Source organism: Callorhinus ursinus, unplaced genomic scaffold, assembly GCF_003265705.2.
Source record: "Callorhinus ursinus isolate GAN/ISIS: 27379988/994484 unplaced genomic scaffold, GSC_fseal_2.0 scaffold27, whole genome shotgun sequence".
Lineage (NCBI taxonomy): Eukaryota > Metazoa > Chordata > Mammalia > Carnivora > Otariidae > Callorhinus > Callorhinus ursinus.
In genome coordinates, this window is record NW_027397089.1 from 272,209 (window position 1) to 296,249 (window position 24,041).

At 37.9% G+C, this 24,041-nt stretch overlaps 1 long non-coding RNA gene across 1 annotated transcript in view; it reads left to right on the top strand.

Annotated features, from left to right (window-relative positions):
• Nucleotides 1–24,041, top strand: part of LOC112829873 (uncharacterized) — a 95,902-nt gene that overhangs the window by 39,405 nt on the left and 32,456 nt on the right. Inside the window, exons 4-5 of the long non-coding RNA XR_012373911.1 lie at nt 22,512–22,710; nt 22,996–23,124. This is a non-coding gene — a long non-coding RNA (uncharacterized lncRNA). The remainder of the gene's footprint in view (nt 1–22,511; nt 22,711–22,995; nt 23,125–24,041) is intronic.

A 24,041-nucleotide genomic window follows, 5' to 3' on the forward strand; every position in this document is an offset into this window, starting at 1 on the left:
ACTTTTGTTTTCTACACTTTGATCGATGAATTTATTGGTGTTATGAAACAAAACTATTCCTGTTGTGCATTAGTTAACCACTCTGTCTTCAGAAAAACCCCACTGACAGTTTTATGGTCTGGACGCCAGTGGTCCTATTGATTTTACAAGCAGTGTTTATAAAACAATTAGCATCTCTGACCCAGTTCAAAAGGTCTTTGCACCCAATTCAAGAATTCATTAGGAAAATGAAACTTTAAAGTGGAGTCTCTCTTGTCCAGAAATTTTGTATCATTCCCATAGTGTAAAGGGCTCTCCTCCAAAGGAAAATGGCTCACCCATCTAAACTGAATCTCTTTGCATGAGAAGCAAGTGATATTTAAAAAAAAAAAAGAAAAAGAAAAAAAGAGGAAAAAAAAAGCACAGAGTTTGGATTCTGACACACTAGCACAAATCAAAGCTCCAACATTTATAGTTGCATGTGATCAAGGGCAAAAAACTTAATGTATCTGATCCTCTCTTCTCTTATCTGAAAAACGGAGACAATAGCATTTACCTCCCAAGATTGTTGTGAGGATTAATGATAATAAATGAAAAATTCCTAACATATAAATGTTAACTTTAAAATTACTATTCTCAGAATTATAAAGAATATTCCAAAATGAGAAAATGTTTAAAAATAAGACAAATTTGGAATAATTATTGACTTATAAATAGTAACATTTGATACTACAATTCTGGATAGACAGCATAAGCCAGAATCTTAAGTATTTTCTTTTTTAAAAAAGTTTTTATTTGAATATTGTTGACACACAATGTTCCATTAGTTTCAGGGTACAGCATAGTAATTCAACTGAACCTAAAGTATTTTCTACTCAATATGCTGTTTTTTTATTTTTCTACTTGTATAAAAACACTGAAGCTTACATTAAAGTTGAAGAATAGTACACTAAGTGCCTATATGCCCTTCACCTAGAGCCACTAATTGGACATCCAACATTTTGCCACATTTTCTCTCAGTCTATTCACACACATGCATACACTCACTTGTGCTGGGTTAAGATTGTCACACAATATCCATCCACCCCAGAGAACTCTTTCAGAAAGGGACTTTCACAATTTTATTCTTTCCCCTCAGCTTTTACCCTCAGTCGTTTCCTCTTTTGAGAATAAATGGAAAATATCATGACAGTTCATTCCTAGATACTTCAGCATGCTTTTCCTGAGAATAAGGATATTCAACAAGCTAATTTCTTTTAATGCATCCATCAGGAAAAGTAGATGTAAACAAACTGTAATTGTTAAGACCAGAGTCTTCTTCTTGAGTCGGAAATCTCTCTACTTTTTTAGCTACCAATTTGCATCGGTAGCTATTTTATTATGAACTTAGGGTTTTATCACGAGTAACGGTATTCATGAAAATGTGCTTTTTTTTCTGAGTGGCTACAAAAACTTTATCGAATTATTTAAAATGTTGGCATTTACGTATTTGCATGTAGACATAAAATTGTTACATAAAACCTTCAAGTCACTGGGGTGCAAATATGGGACACACAAAAGCCTGGTAGAACATGTGTTTTTATATAGCAATATAGCTGTGGAAACATCTAAATGACTGTGTAGACACATCCAAAGATCTGAAGACCAGTTTTCCAAATTTTACTACGCACTGCTGAGTTTTCTCTAGTCTTTGCTCTACAACTTCTCTGGACAATAACTCGTGCTGGGTTAAGATTGTCACACAATATCCATCCACCCCAGAGAACTCTTACAGGAAGGGACTTTCACAATATTATTCTTTCCCCTCAGCTTTTCCCTTCAGCTCTATTCAATCGTTTCCTCTCCCTTTATGCACGATTTAGACAATTCTACCTGAGGCAACTTTTCAAAAAGCAAACTCACCTTGGTTAACAAATTCCTCTCTCTTGTATTTCCTCTTGTAGAGCTTTTGCTCAATTATCACATCTCATTCCCTCTCTAGATCTTAGCCTTTCTCTTTTCCTTGTCTTTTTTATTATGGACTAGCAAAATAATCCAATCACTATCAATTAGGTAGTTAACTTTGGGCAAATTGCTTGAGCATTCCTGGACCTCAGTTTTCCCTCCTGGCAGCCAAGGTTGAGTGAGCCGTATTTGCAAAGGCAGAATTTAGAGTCAGTTCTGCTTGAGTGAGATTAAGCAGATGAATTCTTTTTTTTTTTTATGTTATGTTAATCACCATACATTACATCATTAGTTTTTGATGTAGTGTTCCATGATTCACTGTTTGCGTATAACACCCAGTGCTCCATGCAGAATGTGCCCTCTTTAATACCCATCACCAGGCTAACCCATCCCCCCACCCCCCTCCCCTCTAGAACCCTCAGTTTGTTTTTCAGAGTCCATAGTCTCTCATGGTTCATCTTCTGACTTGAACCTGCCTGAGTTCAAATGTCTGCCTCTCCCACTACTAGTTTGACAGCTGTGAGTGTTACTTAACTTTTCATACCTTGGTTTCCTATTTGTGAGGCAGGCATGTTAATAAGAGTAGCTGCCTCTTACTATGGAGTTAATATTTGTATACAAGGACATCATGACTGAAAAATGTTAAGAGTCATGCTTGGAATACACTCACATCAAGGAAACAAACACCAGTAGCTCTGAGATTTGTATGGATAATAGCCAATAGGATGAAATGTCTAAAAGTATTGAGTACATGTCAAACATCCTATCAGAATAAAGAACTATAAATGCCTCTCCTTTACTACCTGCTTTCCTCTCATCCTCTAATCAAACCTACTTGTCATCAAAAAGTCAAATAAGATAAAATTTCTTAATGTTATTTTAAAATTACTCTCATTATAACACTCTAATTTTCTAAAAGTTAATTGTATATTATACTAGGTACCTTATGGGCTGAATTTATGTGGGGTGTCATTAGGGCTTAACCACATGTATATTATTTCTAGGTTCTCGTTAGGTCAAAGTATTTAAAGAGTTAAAAACAAGACTCATAAAATAAGCATATTCAAGGACATTTAACTGCTTAATCAGGGAACAAGCAGAATGATGAACCTTGTTGCAAAAAGAAAAGGAGAGACCAGTATATACAGTAAATGGAAAAAAGAACACCGAAGAAAAGTTTGCTAAGTTATATTTTATAATACTGATTGCTTTGATCTGAATGTTCGTAGCATTCCAAAATTCCTCCAAAATTCATATATTGAAATCCTTAGAGGTCCTTAAGTCCATGAGGTGGATCCCTCATGTATAGCATTAGTGTATTGGGGTTTTTTTTTATTATTATTCATTTGAGAGAGAGAGAGAAAGAACACAAGCAGCGGGGGAGGCCAGAGGGACAGAGAGAGAAGCAGACACCCCACTGAGCAGGGAGCCTGATATGGGGCTCCATCCGTGGACCATGGGATCATGACCTGAGTCGAAGGCAGAGGCTTAACCTCCTGAACCACTCAGGTGCCCCTGGGATTAGTGTTTTATAAAAGAGACTCCAAAAGAAAGCCTTAGTCTCTTCTGCCATGTGACCTGGAGGGGAGCCCTCACCCACCTATGCTGGCACCCTGATCTCAGACTTTCAGCTTCTAAACTGTGAGCAATAAATTCTGTCATTTATTAACTACCAAGTCTGTGATATTTTGTTATAGCAGCCCAAACAGACTAAGACACTAATTAATTTCCTTCAGGGCAATAAACCATAACATTTGGGGTTATCTTTCTTACTAGAAAAACATTGTTTGCTTCTCTACCAGAGAAAAATAATTTGCAATTTAACAATCTTTGTCAAAGTAGCATCTACCTTTGCATAGCCTGTGCCCAATTAACACTAAGTTATTGACTAAGTTAAACAAAAGCTGCAATCTCTAAATGCCTTTAAGCAGGCTGATTGATTAGACAATGCATATGACATTGAAACCACCCTCAGTGACATTTTTGCATTATCTTTATGTTTTGGATAGTTTTTCAATGGTTTCATTTTACAAGGAAACAGTTCCAACACTATAAATTGTAATCCAGTTGTAAGCCATCTATAAATTGAATATTTCCTATACAAAAGAAGTAGGCAAGTGTGGCCCATGACTTTGGGTTTCATATTTGATGGGGAAACTTTTACTTAATTTGGGAAGACAGTATATACATGCAGAAATGACTCAAAGATACTCACAAAGATGTTTTTAAAAGTTTAACTTGGGGCACCTGGGTGGCTCAGTCTGTAAGTGTCGCCTTCAGCTCAAGTCATGATCTCGGGGTCCTGGGATCAAGCCCTGTGTTGGGCTCCCTGCTCAGCAGGGAGTCGGCTTCTGCCTCTGCCTCTGCCCCTCCCCCCCAACTTGTGCATGCACTCTCTCACTCTCTCTCTCAAATAATTAAATAAAATCTTAAAAAAAACTTCAACTCAATGAATGAATAAATACTTGGAATCAGTTGTAGCTTAATGCAGGTAGTCAGAAAGCTATAAACATAATCTGCACACTTAAATGTATGCCAACTTTTCAAAGAAATTACATAGCTTCAACATCCATACAATGTACTATACATTTAAAAATGTGTAGTTTATTAACTTTATAATTCCAGAATTCTAAAAATTCTATCAGTTTAAATTCAGTTCTTATGCTAAGCTGATAATTTTGAAGCCCCTCTTCTTCTCTGACTCCTCTGTATATACAGAATGGAAACACCAGAAAAGCCTGGCTTTTTCTATGAAAAGATCAGGTTCGTAGGCAAAAACACTGTGTGAAAGAATACATATTCCACAGTAATATTTTTTGTTTGTTTTTGTTTGTTTTACTGAAAGCAATGCTTTTGCAATCACATATTCAATATTATAATATGCAGGTAAAATAAGTCATTCTGGTTTTGGAGAAATTTTCTTTAAAATTCTTTTTCAAAATATCCATGTCTTTTCTTTTGAAAAATCCATGCTTAAATAAAGAACAGAATGTCTGAAAGTTTGCAAGAGACTACTATACTTCTTGTACCTTACTACATTGTAGGAAATGTAAACTTGAGTTAACATAGTTCTTATAAAAAAAAAAAACTCATACAAATCGATAAGAAAACGCAAAGACACCAATTGATAAGAAGCTAAAAGTATGAAAAGAAAACTAAAAGGAGGAACTGCTGCTCCACAGACTTATGGGAATGTGTTCTAAGCACTCTAAGAAAGCAAATTAAAACAAAATTCCAATACTCACCTTAACTAGTATATTAGTTTCCTAGCGCTGCCCTCACAAATTACCACAAACTGAATGGCTTAAAATGACAGAAATTTATTCTCTCTCAGTTCTGGAGGCTAGAAATATGAAATGAAGATGTTGTCAGGGCCATGTGTTCTCTGATGGCTCTAGGCAAGAATCTTTCCTTGCCCCTTCCTAACTTCCGGTGGTAGCCAGCAATCCTTGCTGTTTCTTTACTTACAGTTGGCTCTCTCCAACCTCTGCCTCCATCTTCATATGGCATTCTTGCCCCTGCATGTGCATCTCTGTGTACACATTCCCTCTCCTGTAAGGACACCAATCACTGGATTAGGGCTCATCCTAATCCAGCATGACCTCATTGTAATTCAATTGCATCTACAAAGACCCTATTTCCGAAGAAGGTCACATTCTGATGCTCCTGGTAGACATGAAGGCGAAGGGGCAGGGGATGGAGGGGGAACACTATTCAGTCCAGTATAATGAGCTAAGATTTTTACTTAATGATACCTCCAGTACTTGGAGTCAACCAAGACTTATCTCTGTCTGTCATGTAGCATCTGATCATCAGCAAGCCTGTTTTTACTCTGTTTAAAACATCCTGTGACAGGCACCTGGGTGGCTCAGTCAGTTAAGCATCTGCCTTCCACTCAGATCATGATCCCAGGGTCTTGGGATCGAGCCCCGCGTCAGGCTCCCCGCGGAGCAGGGAGCCTGCTTCTCCCTCTCCCTCTGCCTGCCGCTCCCTGTGTTTGTGCTCTCTCTCTCTAACAGATAAATAAAATAAATTTTAAAAAATATCTTCTGAATTTGACTTCTCACCATCATCTCTCTCCATGTGGACTAGTGCAGCACCACTTACTTGGTTTCCTGCCTCTGCCCTTACCTACCCCCCACACTCTGTTCTCCATACTGTGCCAGGGTGAGCCTTCAAAACCCCAATCACAGAATTTCACCTCTTCATTCAAAATCTGCCAGGAACTTCCCACCACACTTAGAATGGAACACAAAGTCCCTGTCAGGTTGTAAGAGGCCTTATGTGCTCCAGACCCTGGGTCCCTCTCTGGTCTCATTTTTAACCCTCTTCTTGTTCATGCCCTCAGGTCACTCAGACCTTCCTACAGGGCATCTATGTTCCCACTTGCAGCCATTTGCACTTGTTATTCTCTCTGTTTGCTATGGTCTTCCTCAAGATCTTACCATGGCTGGCTAATTCACTATATTTGGATCTCTGTTCAAATGTCATTTTCTCCACAAGTCCTTCCTTGATCACTTTTCCTAAATAATACTTTTTAAGCTTAACCTTTCTCTGCTTTATTGTTCTTCATAACATTCATCACTACCTGATATTACCTAGTTATATACATATACATAAAAATGTACATGTAAAATATATGTAATATGTATATTATATACATTAGACCTACATAATATACATTACATCCAATTAATTGTATATGTGTGTGCATTTGATGTTGTTCTCCTTACTCGAGTAAGCTCTCTGCTCACCTGGGATACAAGCCTAACTTTTTTCCTTCGTCTTTAGAAGTTTTAAATCCATGTAGGTAGGGCTGAGCAAATATATCATGAAAAAGACTTTCGGTGGCCATCCTGTTATATTAGAGTTTTGAGAGAAGAGATGCTACAGAAATAAGATAGAAACCAGCTTCAGTGAATTACACATACTGAGTACTGGAACATACACAGGATCACAACCTAAATGGGGAATGAAGTACAACATGATTAAACCAGGCAAGCCTGCTTTCATCTCTCTAAATTTGGCACTTCAGGTAAACTGTATTAGAGAATGTCGTTCAGATTTGAAGGTAAGGTAAAATTTCCTAGTCTTTTCCCTCTGTGTTGAAGGCAGCTGATTCTACGGTGTATGCCCAGCCTGAATTGCTCACCCAGTTGCAGGAAAAGTCGTAACTGAGTCAGAGCATAGTAATCCTCTTTGACTGCGGTAGGGCGGTCCACCAGGTATAAATACTACTCAGCCAAAAGAAGCACAGTAGAGCCCCTTGTGCCTGGATGCAGAAGATAGATGAGCATGGTATATCTTCAACCCCTAGCCTTAGGGCAAAAAGAACCTGCCCGATATTAAATGTGCACCAGTGAATGTCAAGTTCTTAAGTAATCAGAATTACCATCTCCTCATTTAGGCAGTGTTGTGGTTGAACTGTGTCTCCTCAAAGAGATACCTTCAAGTTCTAGCGCCCCAGTTCCCTTGAATGTGATCTTATTTAGCAAAAAGGTCCTTGCAGATGCAATCTATTTAAGATGAAGTCGTGTTCGATTAGGGTGGGCCCTAACGCAATGACTAGTATTCTTATAAGAAGAGGAAAATTGGTCGCAGAGATGAACACCGGAGGGCAGAACGCTGTGCAAAGATGGAGGCAGAGACGGGAGGTGTGCAAGCTATAAGCCAAGAATGCCAAGGTGTGTGGGTGGCCACCAGAAGCTAAGGAGGCAAGGGAAGATTCTTCCCTGGAGCCTTCAGAGGGGAGCATGGTCCTTCCATCTCCTTGATTCAGAATTCTAGCCTCCAGAACTGTGAGGGAATAACTTTGTTGTTTTAGGGCACTCGGTGTAGATACTTTGTTACAGCAGCCCTAAAAATCGGATACAGGAAGGAATACGGAATAAATTGGAGAGAAGGTCTGGAAGTGTTTCTTCCCTTCCGACTCTCCCTCAAATGCAAGAAAGAGGCTTTTTCCCATTGGAATAAGAGGACAAAATATTGGAAAGTGAGAACTTTTCTGTTTCTCTCCTGCGTTTTTGCTTCTACCGTTTGATAAAAATCTACAAAAGCCTTTGTGCTATGTTTCCCTCGACCAATGAACTGGAGATTCAGCAATGAGAGCCAGTGATTCCTGAAATTGGTCAGAATGAGATATTAATTATTTAACTCTGCAGATATGGTATGCCCTAAGCCAAAAATGTATTTTCTTTTCTATTTCCAATTTCAAAACATGCTCAACCACTACTCTTAACATACTCGCCAGAGCTCCAATTTTGAAAATGAACCTCCTGCTCCCATTATTAAGTTCCCAGAAAGAAATTAAAGTCCTTCATTTTGCAAATTTAAGTTAAAAAACATGAAAGGTCAATATTCTTTCCTTTCTAATTCCATTTTCTCCTCAGTCTCAACATGCGGTCTCTCTGGTGCCCTTGGCCTACGTGACCTTTCTTTGCAATATTTAGCTCCTTCAATTCTCAAGAGCTGATTTAATCCAGCTGTAAATCTTTCATGTGTCCCATGGTGAGAGGACAACTCTCAATAGGTTTTGGATCTGGGTAGATTCCTTCAGAGAAGTCATTCTACTTTGTTCCCTGAGATCTTGGCTCCTGTATTAATATTAGTAGTATTAATATTAACAATAATAATATGATAGTAGTTCACATTATAGAATACTTACTATGTGCTCAGGTACTCTGTTGACATCTTTATATATTTTATCTCACTTAATTGTCTCAAAAATCCTATGAGATCACATTCTTGTTATTCTTGTTTTCTAGATCAGGAAACTAAAGCGTAGAGACTTAAAAAATAACAGCTGAGGTTCAAACCCCAGCAATGTGGCTCTTGAGGCCACAGTCCTCACCATTACATGATATTGCCTTTACAAACATTTGATTTTTGTCGGGACTCAGTCATACTTTTCCATCTAGGCACAAGTAAATTTGGCCTTTTTCTCTGAGGAACCATACTTTAAAACAACTGCACACGAATATATCTCATTATCTTTTTCTTTTCTTCTAGCTTGATATCTAAACTCTCAACATTTCTCCTAAGAAATGATTGTGCTTTTTTTAGTTCTATTAACAAGACTTGCTTCACTTTTGCTTTATGTTACTGTTTCTAGAATGACTACTGGTCTTTCATATCTGACTTGTCTAATATTGTTTCCACAAGATATATCTATGTATATATATATTTATATAAAACCATTAAATTAACTAAAGAAGTAATGATCAAATAAAAATGTTGCAATTATTAAGCAATGTTGCTTGATTTTTTTAATGCAGTTATTTCAACTAGTTATTCTTTTTATTTCATACTCTTTTTTAAAAATTATATTTATTTATTTTAAAGAGAAAGAGAGCATGATGGGGAGGGGCAGAGGGAGAGGGAAAGAGATAATCTCAAGCAGACTCCCCACTGAGCATGAAGCCTGCCCAACGTGGGGCTCAATCTCATGACCCTAAGACCATGACTCTGAGATCATGACCTAAGCTGAAATCAAGAATAGGATGCTTAACCAACTGAGCCACCAGGCGCCCCTATTTCATACTCTTCTTATAATGTCTTTTTAAAAATGTGCCAGGGGGCACCTGGGTGGTTCACCTGGTTAAGCATCTGCCTTTGGCTCCAGTCATGATCCCGGGGTCCTGAGATCAGTCTGCCTCTTGCTCTCCTGCTGCGCCTGTTTGTGCTCACTTGCTCTCTCTCTCTCTCTCTCTCTCTATCAAATAAATAAATAAAATCTTTAAAAAAATTAAAAATAAAAATAAATAAAATGTGCCTAACACTCTTTAGAGAACTCTTCTATATTTTTTCTGGGTAAGAGAGTATATGTGCCTAATAGTCTATTAAAAATACAACAGGGCGCCTGGGTGGCTCAGTTGGTTAAGCGACTGCCTTCGGCTCAGGTCATGATCCTGGAGTCCCTGGATCGAGTCCCGCATCGGGCTCTCTGCTCGGCAGGGAGTCTGCTTCTCCCTCTGACCCTCCCCCCATCTCATGTGCTCTCTCTCTCTCTCATTCTCTCTCTCAAATAAATAAATAAAAATATTAAAAAAATACAACAAATAACAACGTATGTAGTTATGTACCATATCTAAAATCAAAGAAATTCTTTAAAACACTCTCTTGTAAAATGGCCCTTTAGAAAGAACAATCCATGTTCTTTATTTCAAAACTAAACCTGGTCATTGCCCAAATCCTTTAGAAAATCACCAAGTCTTGGCAATTGTCCATATTCGGATATTCCTTTATGCACCAAGTACATATGCTAGGCAGTTTTCTTAGTTTGGAACAGGTGGTTAGGAGGAGTCTAACTATGAGGTCAAGTTTCTACCAATACCTCTACGGTTATTTGTGAGAAAACTTATATAAATCCACAGCATGCAAATAATTATATTTCATAGTAGGTGTATTGTGCAAGTGGCAAGTAATTCTATCCATTTCACAGTAAGTCAAAAATCTTATGGCAGTTGTCTTCTGAAGTACCTTTTAGTTAGCAGTTCAATAATTCCATAAAGGATAGCATAAACTAACAAAACAGTTGTGGGAAGGTCAGAAAAGATCATACAATCTAGTTTCATCTAGAACCTATAATAAAATTGTGCTTTCCTTTTTATGTTTTTAAGATTTTATTTATTCATTTGTGAGAGAGAGAGCATGCATGCAAGTGGGGGGAGGGGCAGAGGAGCACCCCGCAGGGCCAGTCCCAGGACCCCAAGATCATGACCTGAGCTGAAGGCATACACTTAACTGAGTGAGCCACCGAAGCACCCCTGTGCTTTCCTTTTTAAATGAAAATTATATTTCTCTTTCATTAACAGTTGAGTTGGGTTTTTCCATAACCAATTTTGCCCAGAAAAAAATGAGGAAGCAATTATATTATGATGTAAAAAAAAAAAATAACTAGTATCATAAACTTTTAGAATTTGCTGTCTGGGTTCTAGAATTTGATTTTTATTTCTCTTCTTCAATTCCTAATTTAATAAACCTCAATTTGTGTAGAATTATTTATTGCAACATGACAAATCAGCCCAAAACATAGTAACTTAACACAATAAATGTTTATTATCCTCACAGTATCTGTGGCTCAGGAACTGTGGGAACAGACTAGCCAAGCTGAGGCTTGGGGTCTCTAATGAGGTTAGAACTAACAGGGGAACTGACATCTGAAGGCTTGACTGGGCTGGAGGTTCAATTTCCAAGGTGGCTCACTTACATGGCTGCCAAGTTGTTGCTGGCTTTTGGTAGGAAGCTTTAGCTCCTCCTCATGTGACTCTATCCACAGGTTTCTTAAGTGTCCTCATGATAGAGCAGGTGGCTGGCTTCCCCAGAGTAAATGACCAAAGAAAGAGAAAAGTCATATCCGCAATGTCTTTTATGACCTAGACTCCGAAGTCATACACTGTCCCTTCCACCACACTCCAGTTGTAAGAAACCAGTCACTAAGTCTGACATACACTCCGGGGCAGGGAAATTCGGCTGCACCTTTTAAAGGGAAGGATGTAAAAAATGTGAGGACATATTCTTAAACTACTACAGTGTTACTTACTTTATCTCTTATTTCTTATAAAGAAAATTTAACATAAGCTTAATATTCTGGTAATAATCTATTTGCAATATTATTCTCAAGTATTTCCCCAAATTTATTTAACAACCCTATATAGCCTAAAAAAATCTCAAAATTTTATCCCTATCCCTCCTACTGGTTTTAGATTTTGTTTGTTCTTCTTTTTCTAGCTCCTTTAGGTGTACAAGTAGATTGTTTATTTGAGATTTTTCTTGCTTCTTGAAGTAGGCCTGTATTGCTATAAACTTCCTTCTTAGAAGAGCTCTGGCCACATCCAAAGGATTTTGAACTGTTGTGTTTTCATTTTCATTTGCCTCCATGTAGCTTTTCATTTCCTCTTTGACTTCTTGGTTGACCCATTCATTGTTTAGTAGCATGATATTTAACCTCCATGTATTTGTGTTCTTTCCAGATTTTTTTCTTATTGTTGATTTCATAGCGTTTCATAGCATTGTGTCTGAAAAGAAGCATTGGGTTTCTTCAATCTTATTTAATTTGTTGAGACTTGTTTTGTAGCCTAACATATCACCTATTCATGGGGAATGTTCCATGTCCATCTGAAAAGAATGTATATTCTGCTGTTTTGGGGTGGAATGTTGTGAATATATCTGTTCGATCCATCTGGTCTAATGGGTCATTCAAAGCCGTTGTTTCCTTGTTGATTTTCTGTCTAGATGATGTACCCATTGATGTAAGTGGAATATTATGCCCCCTACTATTATTGTGTTACTATCAATTTCTTCCTTTATGTTTACTAATAGTTGTTTTATGTATTTAGATGCTCCTATGTTGGGTACATAACTTTATACAATTGTTTTATCTGCTTATTTGATGGTTCCCTTTATCATTTTGTACTGCCTTCTTTGTCTTTTGTTACACTCTATTTTAAAGTCTGTATTGTCTGATTAAAAATTTTTTAAAAATAGTCTATATTGTCTGATATAAGTATCGCTACCCTGCTTTCTTTTCACGTCCATTTGCATGATAAATATTTTTCCATCCCTTCACTTTCAACCTGCATGTGTCTTTATGTCTGAAGCAAGTCTCTTATAGGCAGCATATGGAGGTGCCTCACTGGTTTATCCATTCAGTCACCCCATGTCTCTTTATTAGTTAGTCCATTTATATTCGAAGTAATTATTGATAGGTATGTACTTATTGCCATTTTGTTATTGTTTCATGGTTGTTTTGTAGTTCTTCTCTGTTCCTTTCTTCACTTGGTTTCTTCCCTTGTGTTTTGATAGCCTTTTTTTAGTGATATGACTAGATTCCTTTCTCTTTACTGTTTGCATATCTATTACAGGTTTTTGATTTGTGGTTACCATTAAGCTTATATATAACATTCTATGCATATGGCAGTCTATATTAAGTCACCTAATGGTCACCTAATTTTGAACCCATTCTAAAAGCGCTAAATTTTCACCCCCCCATGTTTAATGTATGTGATGTCAGATTCCGCATTCTTTTATTTGTGATTCCCTTGACTGCATTTTATACATATAATTGATTTTGACTGCTTTTGTGCCTTAACCTCCATACTGGTTTTATCGGTGATTAACCTACTTTCAATATGTTTCCATTTACCTGTAAAATTTCGTCCTTTCCTAATGTTCTTACTCCTGTTTATGGCCTTTCCTTTCCAGTCAAAGAATCCCCTTTAATGTTCCTTGTAAGTATGGTTTAGTGACGATGAACTTCTTTAACTTTTGTTTATCTGGGAAACTCTCTCTCCCCTTCTATTCTGAATGATAACCCTTGCTGGATAGAGTATTCTTGGTTGCAGACTTTTTTCTTTCAGCATTTTAAATATATCATGCCACTTCTTTCTGGCCTACAAAGTTTCTGCTGAAAAATCAGCTGATAGCCTTCTGGGGTTTCCACTGTATATACCTGTTTTCTCTTGCTGCTTTAAAAATTCTGTCTTTAGGAATCACTGGTGGCTCAGTTGGTTAAGCATCTGCCTTCAACTCAGGTCATGATCTCAGGGTCCTAGGATCAAGCCCCGCATTGGGCTCCCTGCTCAGTGGGGAGTCTGCTTCTCCCTCTGCCCCTCCCCACCTACTCACTCACTCTCTTTCTCTCTCTCAAATAAAATCTTTTAAAAATAAATAAAAATTCTATATTTATCACTACTTTTTACCATTTTAATGATTATGTGTCTTGGTGTGAACCTCCTTGGGTTGATTTTTTGGGGGGTACTCTGTGTATCCTGCATCTGGATTTCTGTTTCTTTCTCCAGATTTGGGAAATTTTCAGCTATTATTTCTTGAAATAATTTTTCTGTCCCTTCTCTCTTTCTTCTCATTCTGGGATCCCTATAATGTGAATGTTATTATACTTGATGATGTTTACTGAGTTCCCTTAATCTCTTTTCATTGTTTAATATTGTTTTTTCTTTTTGCTGCTCAGCTTGGTTGCTTTATATTACTCTGTGTTCCAGCTTACTGATCTGTTTTTCCGTCTCCTCTAATCTGCTATGATTCATTTATTTTTACTTTCAGATACTGAGTTCTTCATCTCTGATGGATTTATTTTTATATTTTCTTTATCTTTGTTGAAGGTCTCACTGAGATCCTCCACTCTTTTCTCAAGTCCTTTGAGTGTCTTTATGATGATTACTTTGGATTCTTTATCAGGCATATTGCTCATCTCCATTTCATTTAGATCTTTTGCTGTGTTGTTTCCTGCTCTTTCATTTAGGACATATTCCTCTGTCTCCTCAATTTCTCTGTTTTTATGTATTAGGAAAGTCAATTACGTCTCCTATTTTTGAAAGTAGTGGACTCAGGAAGAAGAGGTCCTGTAGTGCCCTGTAGTACAATGTCACCTGTTCACTAGAAACTGTTGCTTCAGGGGTGTCTCCTATGTGTGCTATGTTCACCCTACTCTTGTGGTTGTGCCACATTTGTACAATCCAGTCATCTACAATATCCCCTCTTACCTTGTGGCCAGGGTTTGCTCCCTCTGCTATTAAGGGGCCAATTGGGGCTGTCTTGGGCTTGAGTTGGGTCAGACTAGATGTTTGTCTGAATTATGGTAGCTCCATACTGCAGGGCACTCTCCCTGTGTTGTCACCTGAGGGGCATTTTAAGTGAGCAGGGCCTGCAGTCAGGCTAGATGTCTGCCCCCAGTCAATCTATTTGAGTTGCAATAACCCCAAACTACTGAGTTAACTCTTTGTGCTGCCCCTTGTGACGTTTCTGTTGGTGAGTGAGTTCAGCTGTGAGATCAGATGTATGCCCCAGCCCACTGCTAGGACTGCAATGGAACCTGTAAGTGTGGTTATCTCCCCCTGTCCCCAAGAATCACTTTGGAGTGGTTCCGACCACTGTTGGGTCTGCTTTGGATGGACTCCTGCCAGGTTGGGCAGGTTGAATGGGGCTTTCTGCAGGAGAACAGGGGGTGGGGGGGCAAGGCACACGGTGTTAGCAAAAAATGCACTTATCTACTTGCAGTATAGAACCTGGAACCACCTTGGAGGGACTTCTGCTAGTGTGCAGATTGGATGAGACAATCCACAGGAGAGCACAGGGGCTGGACACACAGTGTTAGCAAGCTAGGTTGCAAGTGTTCTTACTGGTTCCTGTAGATGTTCCAGTACCCAGGCTGGGAGGTACAGGAGAGATATGGTGTCCACCAGCTCTTTTGTTTTTGAAGAAGTCTCCTAAAGATCCCTGCCCCTCCAGCACACATTGTGAGCTTAGTAAATAAATCTCCTTCTTATATACCCTATGCACTTTTCAAAATGCTATTTCTGTGCTGCAACTCAGTTGGGCTGTTTCTTGTGCTATCTCTCAAGGGCAGGGACTGTTTCCTATTGTCCTCCAAGTCTCCCAGAGCTGAGCTTATTGATTTTTCAAAGTTTCTGGTGTTACACCCTACTAATTATAAAAACTTGCAAAGTTAAGTCCCTCTGGTTTTCAAAGCCAAATGTTATGGGGACTTATATTCCTAGTGCTGATCCCCTGTGTCTGGAGTGCCTGTTGTGGGGTCTGTTCCTCTCTCTTCTCTACAATTGTGGTGTCCCTCCCTTTTGTGGTTAGTCTCACAGATTAGTTTGGTTCCTGACTGCATCCCTGCCCTTCCTACCCTTTTCAATATGGCCTCTTCTCTATTGTTAACTGTGGAGAGCCTGTTCTGTGAAGTGTCTGCATAATTTTCTGGGTCAGTTATACTGATGTGGGTGTTATCTACATGTGTCCTACTCTGCCATCTTCCTGGAAGTTGACTTTCTCATGAAAATCTTAATTTCTTTCTCTCTCATGACCAACATTTTTCAGTTTTGTTAAGAAAGCCCTGACCTTTCCCTGGATGAAAAACAAAGTAAAATAAAAGCATTGGAATAACCAGCTAGAAATATGAATTAATTAATAACTTGAAGGAAGCCTCACTCAATTTCTCTTAAATCTCCAATGATAACACAGAAAAGCAGATGAAAACTCACAATATTACTATTGAATAATGTGGACCACTGTGTGCTGGAATTGTAAGCAAAGTCTGCCAATGATAAGGCTAGTACCAAAGGATTGGTAGAAAATTTTTCAGGTTTTACCTCATAGAGAGACTTTATTTTTTTTAAGAATGAGAAAGAGAGAATTTGGGGAGGTGGGGAAGAGTCTAGAAAGTCCTTTATACCTGCCCCTCAGTGTGTAAGATCAGCGGCCAAGCTCTATTTCACAGTGCTGCTCTATAACACCACAGAAGGGGGTCAACCCCATTTCCTTCCCTATTTGTTTCCTATATGCACACAAAGGCAGAAACTCCCAGCATGTAGGGGCAATTGAAGGTAGCTCTTTGATTTAAAGACTTAGGGGAAGATGAACCATGAGAGACTATGGACTCTGAGAAACAAACTGAGGGTTCTAGAGGGGAGGGGGGTGGGGGGATGGGTTAGCCTGGTGATGGGTATTAAAGAGGGCACGTACTGCATGGAGCACTGGGTGTTACATGCAAACAATGAATCATGGAACACTACATCAAAAACTAATGATGTAATGTATGGTGATTAACATAACATAATAAAATAAAAATTAATTAAAAAATAAAGACTTAGGGGGAAATAGTCTGGTGATAAAAATTCTTCAAATACCACATCAATTAAAAATAACTAACCAGTGGGTTTGGTTTCAAAAACTGCCTCAGAATTCAACAGAAACATTTAATGAAAGCCAGCAAGAACCTGGAAATGAGATAGACCTAAGTATATCAGTCTGCATTTCAGCTAGAGATTTGGAAAGTTTACCAAGAGTGGAACCTTAGCCATTTATTCTCTGGTCTATTGACAAACACTGACTTAGGACTAAATTTCTTTGGGTGAAAATTAGTAGAACACACACAACAAATATTGAACTTCTGGGAGAAAAGGGAATGAATTTTGCTGTAGAAGAAAGAGTGATAAGGAAATCCTGCCATTTGTGACATGAATAAACCTTGAGGGTATTACGTTAAGTGAAATAAATCAGACAGAGAAAGACAAATACCATATGCTCTCGCTTGTATGTGGAATCTTAAAAAAAAAAAAAACAAAAACACTCTCATAGATACCAGAGAACAGCCTGGTGGTTACCAGAGGCAGGGATGAGGGGTAGGAGAAATGGGTAAAGATGTACATCTGGAACATATAATGTTATATGTCAATTATATCTCAATAAAAAAGGAAAGTGTGACAATTACAATGTTTAAAGGAAACAAATTCTAAAAATATAAGATTCTAGAGAAAAGTTCAATAAGCTGATATTATCAATAAAGGACCCATGGCTTCTATGAAAAGAGAATCAGATAAAAATAATAGAGAAACCAAAAAGCAACACTATGAGATGAAAAAGCAATAGAATGAGAAGAAAGAGGAAGATGAACACAGTAAGATGAAAAGGAAAAAATGCCGAATTATGGACAGAAGGTTTGTAACCTCCCCAAAATCATATGTTGGAGCCATAACCTCCAGTGTGGCTCTTTGTGGAGATGGGGCCTCTAAGGAAGTCATTAAGATTAACTGAGGTCGGGGTGCCTGGGTGGCTCAGTCAATAGGTGTCTGCCTTCGGCTCGGGTCATGGTTCCAGGGTCTGGGGATCAAGCCCTGCGTTGGGCTCCCTGCTCAGCGGGAGGCCTGCTTCTTCCTCTCCCACTCCCCCTGCTTGTGTTCCTGCTCTATCCCTCTGTGTCAAATAAATAAATAAAAATCTTAAAAAAAAAAAAGATTAACTGAGGTCATAAGCATGGGGCCCTGATCGATAGAATCAATGTCCTTATAAGAAGAAACCTCAGAGAACTTGTTCCACTGTGTGTGTGTGTGTGCGTGTGTGTGTGTGTGTGTGTGTGTGTGTGTGTGTGTTTACAAAAGAAAGGCTATGTGAGGACAGGGAGAAGGAGGCTACCAGCCAAAAGAAACTGACTATACTGAGACCTTGACCTTGGACTTCTAGCCTCCGGAACTGTGAGAAAATAAATTTCTGTTGTTTATGCCACCCAGTCTGTGATATTTTGTTAATGGAAGCTCGAGCAGACAAACATGCTGAGATTAAAATGTTTCTGCAAGGAAGTCTAAAATACAATCATGAAATTAAACCTCCACTGAAGGTTGGAAACAGCACGGTGTATACTGAAGAAAATATAATCAGTGTAGACTGTGTTTCTCACATTTCAGTGAGCATGGGGGGCACCTGAGGTTCTGATCCAGTGGGTCTGGGGTCTGAGATTGTGCATCTCTAATAAGCTCTCCTGTGGCTGGTCTGAACACCATGTCCAGTGCGACGTAGCTATAGAGAACACTTGTCAAGCACAGAACATGTTAGACATGGCTGACAGTGAGCATACATATGTTTGTGTTTCTTAAGGATCGGTACAAATGCAACAGCAGAATAATTAAATGTACAATTGAAGGAAATTTTACTGAGGGTCAGAGGGAACTGAGAGTTCAGAGAAAAGGCACTACCATTTTATGTACAAAATTCAGTGAAATGCTCTGGTCCCTCCTCCCCAAACTGAAGAAAAACAAAACGGAACAAAACCAAACAAAACAAAACCAAAAAAAAAAAAAAAGAGAGAGACAGGTTTATATTTGTCATAAATTTGTTCACAATAGGGGAAAATGCAAATAATCTAAATATCCAATAGTAAATTGTTTTAAAATTGTGGTCTAAATAAAATAAAATTGTGGTATATTCATAGAGTAGAAACTAAGCTACCATTAAAGTTATGTAGCAGAAAAACATAAAATGATATTAAAAATATTCACAATATATTGTAAAGTGAAAAAAGAAGGCTGCAAAACAGCATATGATTCCACTCCTATAAACATGTGTATCAATGAATATGTGAATATGTTCACTGAAAAAACTGGAAGATATACACCTGCTCCCTAATGTGGGATTCCAGGTGATATTATTTTCTTCTTTCTTGCTGGTATTTTCTACATTCTCCATAGTGACGATAAAAATGGATCCATAGAAAAATGCCTAGAAAATAGAAATCACCAGCGATGCTATTGCTGGGCACTTTATGTCCAGTGAAGTATTTCATATTTAACTATAAACACCTAAATGATTTTAAAAGTTAAATAAACATTAACAGTGTTCAGGGAACATTAATTAGTACTTATCTTCAGGAAAATTGGCAAGGCCACCAGGGACAGCATGGCTATGACTTGACTTCTCTTGTTTGAGAAAAGAGTTTTCTTGTCCTATTTCCAATTTTCTATCTTACAAAAATTTCAAACATTCAAAAAGAGAATAAATAAGTTATATTGGAGGTGGTTTTATTTTATGTCTTCTTAAAATTATTTTTCAAATCAAAACTCACTTCAGTAAAGCTAAGAATAGATAACATTCTCAAAGTTGCCATAAACGCCAGGACTATTATAATATCCATTTTACTGAGCAACAGATTTTTAAAGCAAAACTGAGCAAAAACGGGTGCTGTAACAGATGTATTTTTATGCATAAATGACGATAGAAAACTTTATTTTTTAGTTTGAAGGAAAAAAAGGGCCACATAGTATTTTGGAAATAGATTTTTTTAATGTTTTTCCCTAAATGTACTTTAGTTTTACTTTCTATGGGCATTTCCTAAGTCTAACTAGATATTCTGAGTTACAAATTACAAAGATTTTCCCACATATATCCAATCTGCAAGTTCAACACTCTATTAAACGAGTTAAAAAGCTTAACATAATATAACATATTAATTTCTATATCCAATTCTCAACTCATCTTTTAAAAATAACAATAACAAAAGAAAAGAAGAGAAAAAAGGAAAAGAAAACCAGTCATCTCTTCTCCTATTATTATGGATATTAAAAATAAACATATTGCATTCAAGTTATTTTCTAAGTTCAAAAAACCACTTCAGGCATTTTCTAAAATTGAAACAGGACTTTCGAATTCATTTATGTCATTTCAGATAACTTACAAATAATTACTTTTGACAATGAAAAACTCAAGTTCTTTAGGTGGTAACTGACTTCCTAACTATAATTCTCAGTTTTTCTCACAATGTGGTAGATTTTTCCAAAATGACAGCAAAGTGGTCCTCTCATTGCTTTAACTACTTTATGAGTTTGTCCTATATCCATGTCTTTTTGTGCTCTCATGCTGGCCTTGGGCATACGACTGGCTTTGGACAATGGGAGATTAGATGAGGTGACACAAGCAGATCTTTTTAATCATCATTTTAAAACTTTTTATTTTTTCCTTATTTATTTGTTGTTATTTGAGTATAGTTGACTCGCTATATTAGTTTCACGTGTACAGCACAGTGATTTGACAAGTTTATCATTACGCTATGTTTACCACGAATGTAGCCACTGTCTATCCCGATACATCACTATTACAATATCTTTGACTGTATTCCTTACGCTGATCTTGAAAAGAGCCAGCCCTCGCCTGCTCTTGCCCTCTTCCACTACATGAGATCAGGTGCCAGGTAGCCTGCTAGAAGACAAGAGGCATGCAAAGCACAGGCAAGCCTCCCCAGTTGTCACAGCAGGGTCCTACTACATTGGATGACAGTTTTGTTGACTCCTAGACATGAGAACAAGTCCAGATGAGATCAGCAAAACCATCTAGCTGACTGCCCACACCACATGAGCAAAAAATCATATATTGTTAGATGTAGACAATGAATCATGGAACACTACATCAAAAACTAATGATGTAATATATGGTGATTACCATAACAAAATTTTTAGAAAAGATAAATAAGTACTAGGGATATAATGTACAACATGATGACTGTAGCTAATACTGCTGTGTGGTGTATAGGAAAGTTAAGAGAGTAAATCCTAAGAGTTCTCATTACAAGGAGAAAATCTTTTTTTCTTTTATTCTTCTTTCTTTTCTTTTTATTGTCCCTATATGAGAAGATGGATGTTAGCTGAACCTCTTATGGTAATCATTTTATAATATATGCAAATGAAACCATCATGCTGTATGCCTTAACCTTATACAGTAACATGTCATTTATTTTTCAATAAAACTAGGAGAAACAAAAATTAAACATTTAAAATGCAAATTTTCGAGCACCAGGTACCAAGGAGGTGTATATTTAAGTCCATTCCAGTGTAGAAAGGAAATTGAAATTTATATTTTTATCTCATTTCCTTAAGATTTCTATTTTAGGGACACCTGGGTGGCTCAGTCGGTTAAGCGCCTGCCTTCGGCTCATGTCATGACCCCAGGGCCCTGGGATCGAGTCCAGCATCGGTCTCCTTGCTCAGTGGGGAGCCTGCTTTTCCCTCTGCCTGCCCCTCCCCCTGCCGCTCCCCCTGCTTGTGTGTGCTCTCTCTGACAAATAAATAAATAATCTTTTTAAAAAAATCATATATTGTTGAATGAACACTACTCAGGTTTTGTGATTGTTACTCATCACTTATTATGGCAATATATAACTGATGCAAAGGTAACATCAGCATTGTGTTGACACTGTTGTACAATAAAACAGTGAATTGAAGGTATTTAGAATATCCTGCAGAAGAAGCAATGATGATAGTGTCAGAAGTGAATGAGAAAAGAAACTTGAGGGGCACCTGGGCGGCTCAGGGGGTTAAGCGTCTGCCTTCGGCTTGGGTCATGATACCAGGGTCCTAGAATCGAGTCCTGCATTGGACTCCTTGCTCAGCGAGGAGTCTGCTTCTCCCTCTGCTTGCCACTCCCCCTGCTTGTGCATATGCACGCTCTCTCTCTCTCTCTCTCTCTCTCAACCTCTCTCTCTGACAAATAAATAAATAAAATCTTTAAAAAAAACAAAAACTTGAGCAAGAGTTAAGAAGAGCTGATAGGTGTTCATCAAGACATTTAAATATTCCTGGGAATTCTCAAATATTGTGGCTGTAATGAGAGCTAAATTCCCTACCATCAAATGTCACTTGGTTAACACAAATTATTATATTTGTTTTTTTTTTTTAAAGAGGGGTTGGGGCACCTGGGTGGCCCAGTCAGTTAAGCATCTGATCTTGATTTTGGCTCAGGTCATGATCTCAGGGTCCTGGGGTCAAGCCCCACGTAGGGCTCTGCGCTCAGTGAGGAGCCTGCTGGAGATTTTCTCTCACCCTCTCCCTTTGCCCCTCCCCATGCTCGCTCTCTCTCTCTAAAATAAATAAATCTTAAAAAGAAAAGGGGGGGGGCAATCTTAGAAGGCCAGACGACTTAGGTACCTCATTTTACTAAAGTTTATTATTGTGAATTTCTTGAATCCTTAATATAACAATGGAAGGAGTAACTAATAAAAAGTAAAGATTGTGTTTCTTTTTTCCATAATTAATAAACCACCGAAGGGCTGTGACAATGTTTAATAAAATTTATTTTATCTCCCACAGTACCTAATCCTATGATTTGCACATAAATTGGCACTCAGTACATGGTGTGTTAAATTGAGTTGGACAATTATGAAATAATTACTTAGTAATTTCTTTGAGAGAATTTTCACCCAAGATTTTGCTGAAAGCTACATTCAAATGTTTGAAATTGACACAGAAGTCTATGCTTATTTGTATATGGCTCATTTTTAAAATATAACCCATTTAATCTAATTTCAGGTAACCATAAATTTAATATCATTGGCCCATGTTCCCTACCAACAAAAAGTACAAAGAATACCTGGGAGAAGTTGCAGATGAGAAATCAAGAGAATAAAGCTGTTGCTAACACCAGTGTTCCTAGCGGCAAAGGGACAAGGAAAAACTAGAAGATAAAAGTTGTTTGCTTATTTGCTCTCTTGTACCTATGGGACCTCAGGTAAATTAACTTAAGCACTTTTGCTTGATTATTTTAATTTCCTACTAAATGGAGGGAAAGGGAGAAATGGAAAAAGTATGTTCTGTGTCCCTCACTGGATTATAGTAAGAATGAATGAGTTGGGGTATGTGAAAGCCATTCAGACTTTATACAATGTGATATCCCATCATCCTCATTAATATGACACTAGATAAGAGCACACTATACTCTATGTAGCATCATACTTATCTAGCTCTAACTCTCTGATGTTAAATAATCACTTTCCTTCTTTTATTCCTACTCCAGAGAACGTAATTCCACACCTTCCTTTAACCTTGGCCAGGCCACAGACACACCAAGAACTCCCTCGGTGGGGCCATGCCTTCAACCTATGAGTCAGAGTCTGGACTGGCTAAATCATGAAGACCACTTTAAGTAACTTGCAATTGCCTTATTTATTAGACTATACACAATTTCCCTATTTAAGTTAATGTGATACTTTGAGGAAGTTATATAGGCAACAAAATGCAATATATGCAATAAAATCAGTATGTAGCCTATTCTGAAATTCAGTTAGCCCACCAAAAAGGGTCAGAGTTAAGTCCCTGATATTTCGTAGAAATGAAAAGAAAGTTCACCACACAATAGTCTTTCTCTGTGGAATTCATAAAAGAGAACACTGACAATATAAAAGAAACTATAAGTTTGAATGATCACCTACCACGCACAAGTAGTGAGAAAAATACTAGATTTGAACCACAAGTTGTATGCTCATATCCCAGATTTACTCCCAGCTATAATGTGATCTTGAGCAAGTTATTGCACATCTCTTAAGTATCCATTTTCTCACGTATACAATGATATCAGTACCACCTATATTACAAAATTCCCGTAAAGATTAAATTTGGCAAGTCTTATTAAATAAGATTAAAGAATACCATACTCTTAGTTTCCTTTTTTTTTTTTCTCCATCTTCCCTGAAATTTGGTTAAAGCAAATCTTGTTTCAGAGGCCCAGTGTTGGGGCGCCTGGGTGGCTCAGTTGGTTAAGCATCGGACTTCGGCTCTGGTCATGATCTCGGGGTCCTGGGATGGGGCCCCGTGTCTGGCCCCCGCTCAGCAGGGAATCCGCTTAGCTCCCTCTCCTGTCCCTCTGCTTCTTTCAACCTGCTTCTCCCCCTGCTCATGCTTATGCTCGGTGCACGCTGCGCTTTAACTCTCTCTCTCATATAAATAAATAAAATCTTAAAAAAAAAACAAAACCCAAAGGCCCAATGTGTGTGTCTCCCTTCGCTGAAGCTAAGGCCATTTCTGGTAAGACTATGCCCATCCAACTGTGTAATATAAGTCCCA